This window comes from Pinus tabuliformis, chromosome 3_2 (genome assembly GCF_031772625.1).
Source record: "Pinus tabuliformis cultivar Carrire ecotype Pingquan chromosome 3_2, CPIR1, whole genome shotgun sequence".
NCBI classification, from domain to species: Eukaryota; Viridiplantae; Streptophyta; class Pinopsida; order Pinales; family Pinaceae; genus Pinus; species Pinus tabuliformis.
The window spans coordinates 57,487,428-57,494,275 of NC_142302.1; positions in this window are offsets into that span (position 1 = coordinate 57,487,428).

The window sequence follows — 6,848 nt, forward strand, 5'->3', positions numbered from 1 at the left end:
TGCATAGGGGATTGTAGCAGGCCTTCATGGTTGATATGGTTGCGATGCTTCCTGGCGAAACAAAGAAAATGGGTATGTTGGGAATGACAGTGTGATGGTGTATAACCCATGAAGTAGTTTTTTCAATGCTTGCAGACCTCTTAGATGGCTGATTTCTACTTGCACAAAATATTCATAACAGATCCAACATTTTAGGTTTATGATGACCTTTTTTCTTCAAATGGTCGAGGAACACTCTTACTACATACAAAATCCTTATAACACCTCATCAATCTTTGAAAACTACAAAACTTCCATCACTTCATCAAAAAGTGGCACTATGCAACTTGCGTAGTAGGACCTTGCCGTGCAAGTGCAACTTTAAATGTTTTTTGACTAAACAGGGCATATGAGATAAATTTCAATGAACAAAAACTGATAAATTTTCTCCTATTGCAAAATTTATTTTTTGGGAAGCTTCAACCATAATATCAAGTATGCTCCTCCTTCTTTTTCTTCTAGATTCCTTGGCCTCAATGAGGTTCTTCTTAACCAATCTGTAACAGCCCTGGTGAAAAGTTCATTTAATAAAAGATAATAAAGGCAAAATAAGACCACGGGTGAGGGACAAATATTCCAAGATGAATGTTGGGCAAATATATCCTAGTGGGCATCACTGGATGTGTCTTTTTTCTAAGGAAAATTGGCAAAGGAAAAAAGGCGTTTTTGGCACATTTATTTATGAAAATAAAGGAAATTAGGAGAAAAGTAAGGTGAAAGGTCACATGTTTCATGTGAGGAGAAAATTGAAGGAAAATACTGGAAAATGAAGAAACTAGAGGCTTCATTAATAAAAAGGCTTCTGAGGATCAGTTGGCAACCTTTTGTCAGTTCAAGTTTGGAGCTCTCTCATTATTTCTCTTTCTCTCTCTCTCACTCTTAGTCACTTAGAGTTTTCTTGGAGCACTCTAGCTTTGGATCAAGGAAGGAAAAGTAAGCAAAGGGAAAGGAAGGAAAGCAAGGATTAAGGAAGAAGAGAATGATCAGGGAACTTTAATAGGAATACTTGCAGGTAACATTTTGCATGTGTGATTTCCTAGCTCGTTTGGACATGCATGGTTTTGCATGTTGGTGTATGGTTCTCTTGTTGTCGGTGGCATGGTTTTACCAGGTTATGATAATGTTTTTCAGGCTATCCTTGCCTTTTTCCAAATTCCATGGTGTTGGGATGTTTATTTTGGTTTTTGAGCTTTAGTTTTCCATATGGATTTCAGAATCTGGGGTAGAGGTGGTCTCAAGTTTCATTCCAAAGGGCTTAGGAATCCCTTGATCGGTTTTGGCGGGATACACGATAAAGCCCGAGGGAGGAGTCTCGATTTAGGGCCTAGTGATCCGTGTTTGGACTACGGTAAATCCTGATAGACTGGTCTTAGTTTAGGGCGTAGTGATCCAGGATTAGATTGCGGTAAATCTAAGAGACAAGGAGACAAAAAATTCCTCAAGGATAGTGATGGATTCCAGATGGCATTCCAAGTTCGGTTTGGTTGTGATTGGAGCTCCGGGTTTGGGGCGATCACGGTTTGGTGAGGGTGGAGGTGGTTTAACATCTGGATTCCTTTGGTTGTTTTATGAGATCCCACATTCATGCTTGGAATATGGCGTAGGGGTGACTGGCTGAAAGAAAGATTTGGTTCAACCATGTCTACGGTCGGGTGGTACATGGAAGTCCTGAAACTAGTCAGATTTGCCTATGATTAATAAAAGCTAAGTTCTCTTACTTTTTCACTGTTTTATATGTGGATTTAATGGTTGCCACATCTCTTATATTTATATGGTTTTAGGTTGGCTATAAGAATGGTTAAATGACTAGTTCATATCATGTTTATTTCATGTATTTACTTGTATTTGTTAAATAGATGGATGCAAGACCGAATTGATGATATGATAGTTCAATGGAGAAGGAGGTGATCTTTCTGGTTATGTTTCATAAGTTCTTTCAGTCATTTATGCTCTATCTTGTATCCTAGACCTGTAGGTTTCATTGATGCCAAGTGTTTGACAAAATGTCAGTCCCGGTTGGGGATGCTTAGGCCTAGTCCTGAGGTTGATTTTTGATTTTTTTTTTTTTATATTGTCATCATGTATTTAATGGATTCTGAAGGTTATTACAAGTTCTAGGTAGAGGCAAGGATTATGGGCTAGAAAAGTGGCTCAAATCCCAGGGATGTTGGCACAGGTCTGCTGAAAAAGTCCAGGGACACTGGCACATAGGCATGTGAGAGCGACTTTGGATTCTGGTTGTTGTCTTGCCTATAGCATGAAAGCGACCAGGGGTTAAAAGGCTTAAATCATCAGTGGGACTCAGGATAGGATATCTGAGTGGTTGACATGTCTCATGAGGGTGTTGACATTGATGTGGATGAATTTGTTTGATATATTTTGTCTGTTCCATTTCCTTAAGGTCACCAAGGAAGTTGAATCCCTTATAGTAGCTTCTCTCGTTGCATGTTTGCCCCAGATGACTGGTTTCTTTGGTGGACCTGGGAGGATGGGGTGTTACACAATTTGAGTCTTCTTTTTAATACCAAATTCTGTACATACACAATTTTCACTTGCCTATACAGAGGCAAGGTCCACTTTAGATTATGCTTATCCTTGTCCAGAGTGGATCCAACAACTTGTATCTGCTTAAATAAATTTAGTTTATCCCTCTTATCTTTCTTTGCAAGCTGATCTACTTGCTGTTGAATTCCTTCAAGCTGTTCCAATAACTTCTCATATTCCTTCTGCTCATCAAATACTACCTTTTGCTCTGGAGGAAGAGTGTCTTTCATCTGCTCTTCTATTCTAGCTTTTGACCTTGTTTTGGGCTTCCTTGGTTGTTCAATTGTCTCCTTTATCTCTTCAACATCAATAATCTGTTTACTTTTTCCTTTTGCAACATGTACTGATGTTTTCCCTGATTGTTCTCCTTCACTAGGCTGAACAATTCCATAGGATACTTTATGCTCAAGTTCTCTGTTTTGCTGCTACAAATATTCCACCATGAGATGAGCTTTGTCAAGTTGGTCTTGCAACTCCATGATTCTCAGATCCTTTTCTTCCATTTCAACCTCTTGGTCACCCACTTCAAACTCCTCTTGTAGATCATTTGATGGATCTATGGTCTTTTTAGGAGTAGGCTCCTCAATTATCTTCTTTTCCACACATCTGGTTCTTGGTTTGTTAGCCACTTTCTCTTCCTCATGTGCAAACTGCAGTTTCTTACATTTCTTTTTGTCTGCTGTTCCTTTTTCCATCAAAGGCTTCTTAACCAATTATTTTTCTATTGGTGAAACTTCATGTGTTCCCACAGAAGGAGTGCCCCTTTCTGCCTTAAGACTATAAAAGTGAGCCAAAAGGCCCGAGGATACTAAGAAACTATTCCAAGTCCTCTTCCTCTTCTCAAGCTCCTTCAAGACTAATAATTTGACTAAAGAAAAGTGGAACAAGCTGGGCACATGATTTTCTCCCTTTTACTAGCACATGTATGCTATCTTACACAGCCTCTTAAATAGATAATTAGGCAAATTTAGACTTCTCTTTCCAGTAAAATGCATCAGGAGCCTTATGTGATATTGATATACCCTGCTAAAATGCCCTTCATAAGTGAAGTACCTTTGTGTGACTTTAAGAAGTTGGTTGTGTTAGGGCCTAAATATACCTCAGGCTGAGAAAGGCAGGATCTAGGGTAACATCAAACCTGGCATGCTTAACCTGGTAGCTAGCCCTACCAGGTCGGGAGAGGGCTCTCTCCTTGTCAATCTCAGGAAAATATTATCAATGAGGTTTTGAGATGACTGATGTAAAGACTAATTTTAGGCTAGGTATATGTTCATAGGAGTTTGATTGAATTTAATGTTGGTTTGCTGGCTCAAATGTGAAAGGCAGATGTGGGTCCAGGGAATGGACTCAGTCTTGCAGAGGTTTCTGTGGGGCGAGGTAGGCAAATGATTTAGTACTTTGAAATAAATGAGATGGAGAGTCTTAAGACTGGTGAGGAGTTGGAGAGGGCATGAAAGTCTCACGGATCCTCTTCAAACAGTTGAAAACATAAATAACTAAACAAACCCTAGGTAAAGCACTGCAAAATCAATGAATTCTACCTTTATCCTTGATTCATTTAGTTAAGCTGAACATAAAGAGATGATGGCATACATAAACACATGTAAACTTGCATTACAGAAGGAAAAACAATACCAAATCAAGTTGACACAAGAATCCCACAAAATGCTACAAAGCCTGGTCTATTCCTTTGCCAAACTGTAGAGATGAATGTACAATAATGCTCAAAGCATTCACAACAGTCCAACCTTTACAAATGACTGAAAAACTACTATATATAGGCAACAAACAACTCATGCTAGGCTTCAGTGGTCGAATTCATGAGTTTAGGAGCTGTTTCAACAAGATCTAAACTAAGAACTGAAAGGTAGGCAGTGGAACAGCTTGCCTCTAAAACCTAGGAAACTGATTCATTCAGTTCAAAACTACCTTTTCATGATGTATCTACCTCCATGAATGAAATTTTAACATTTTTACATCAAAGTCCATCAAGTTACATCAAATTACACCATGATTTTGACTATGAGAGAGAGAAAAGTCAAACTGAGAAAAAACTAGGTGAAAAAACAGAGTTTTTGGCAAAAAAGTCAATTTTCCATCCTGTGCGTCGCGCCACTGTCCCTGTGCGTAGCGCCTTTTTGAAGCTGATTTTGGAGGCCTTCCCGTGCACCAAATTTGCTCCAAGTGGGCTTGTTGGAAAGGTATATCTGTCTACTTTCCAGAACAAGCGGAATTACTAAATTTTATGTCCATTTGGCCCTCCAAAAGTGACTTCTCCCAACACTTCTTCCTGTGTGGCCAAAAAGGGGCAGAAAGAACATTTTTGAAGTGTTTTTGACCCTTTTGGAAGCTCAAAACTTGAAAAAATTTCTAGGCCATTTGTGGGCATTCATATTTTTTCACGAGGAATCTAAAAATGTTGAGTTTTCATCCAAAGGAGGTCCCTAGAAAAAGCGAGCGCCAGGTAGAAAAATCTGTGTTTTGCTCCAAAAATTCAAAATTGACAAAAAGTATCCCAAATTTCTTGAAATTTGGGCTGAGTGTCCTGCATCAAGTGCTATGTTGGGCTAAGGAAGCCTCAGCCAAAATCTTGAGCTTGTCTTTCTCTTTCCTCTTCCTCAAAGCTTTCCTCAACTTGGCCTTCAAAGTCTTTATTATTGCTTTGCAAACTTTGTTTCTCGCCAAATAGTGATAGGCCATGTGCCTCAACATATTTTTCTCTTTTTTGGCCTTCTCCAACATCTTTTCCAAGTGCATGTTTTCCCTCTCAAGCCAAGATTCACGATCAGCTTCAATTTCTTGTTCAAGTGGTGTCAACTTGATTTTCTTCCTCTTGGCAGCTTGCCAGTTTTCTCTTATGTTTTGGAGCTCCATGATAGTTTGCTGATCTTCCAACTGCTTGTTCCTTTGCTCAAGATATTTTATCACCCACTTGGCTCTTTCCATGTTGAGAGACAAGTCATGAATGTCAGCTTGCTGTTCCTGGATGATCTCCTTGAGCTTTGAGCTTTGAGCTTTGGGAGCCCAAATCAATGTCATCATCCTGAATGAGAGTGAACTCCCTCTCATGACCTTAAGAAGGCCCCTCATCATGCAATGACTGTTTACCTTTGTCCTGTACCTACTTTGCTATTGAAGGAAACGAGACCCCTTCCACCCCAGGTGGAGATAGTACTCGTTTTGCTGTTGCAAACAACCTCCTTATGCCCTTCTGATAAGTGACAAACACTGGCACACTGGTGGTTTGAGTCTCATGCACCTCTTGCTGATGTGAAGTCTCTCATGCCTCATGAAAAAATAATGGGGGTACTTGAGGACTTGTGAATACCTCATGTGAAATGAAATCATCCCATGAAACATTCAGTAAACTAAGCTGATGCAAAACCACAATCTTGATCAATGCAAAGTGATAGATGCTGTGACACTTCTGATGAGGAGGTTTCCTTTGCACCAATGTGGTCATTTTCTTAATATTCTGGCATATGAAATAGGGGATGTTCATCATCCTCACCCTAGTAAAATGCATCAACAATATGATATGATAGGTGTATAGGTGAGAAAATCTGCCTTCACAGCTGAAATATTTGATTATGAGTTTCATAAGGGGAGCATATGTGTCCTGTAGGTACTTGAAAGGGAAGACCCTACTGATATGCCTCTGAAAACCAGCCTTGATATAAGGCTCATAATGATCTCTGTCCACCAGTTGTCCCTTGTTCCACTGATCACCCACATTCGGAATGCCTGTTGCTTCAGCTATAGTCTCAGGTGTCAAAGTGAATGTCACACCTGCCAAATTGACCTGGCCATTGTGAAGATGGAGCACAAAAAGTCTGGAAAGCTCATGGTGGTATTTGACTCTTTCCACCATCTCACAGAATTGGTAGCAAGATTGATGTTTGAAGCATGCTATAGCAAGAGGGCAAGCCAACAACGCAGTAAGTGTAGTGGGCTCCTCTCGGATATGTTTTCCTCCCTTGTGAGGTCTTCTTGGTGCATGAATTTCTTTGGAGGAATCACTTCCTATTTCTTCATTTCTATCATAAGATGAATTTGACTCCATGTTTGCCATTGTTTGATATTTTTTAGATGAGTTTGAAGATATTTTATAGGAACAATAGGTATTTGCTGCTAAATGACAGGGATTTGATGATGGGGACAGTGAATGAGGGGTTGGGATGCTACTTGTAGGGTTTTTGGGAATGACAAGGTTTGGGGAATAAGGATTAGGGTTTAGAGATGGCTAACTAGGGTTTGGGAGTAGT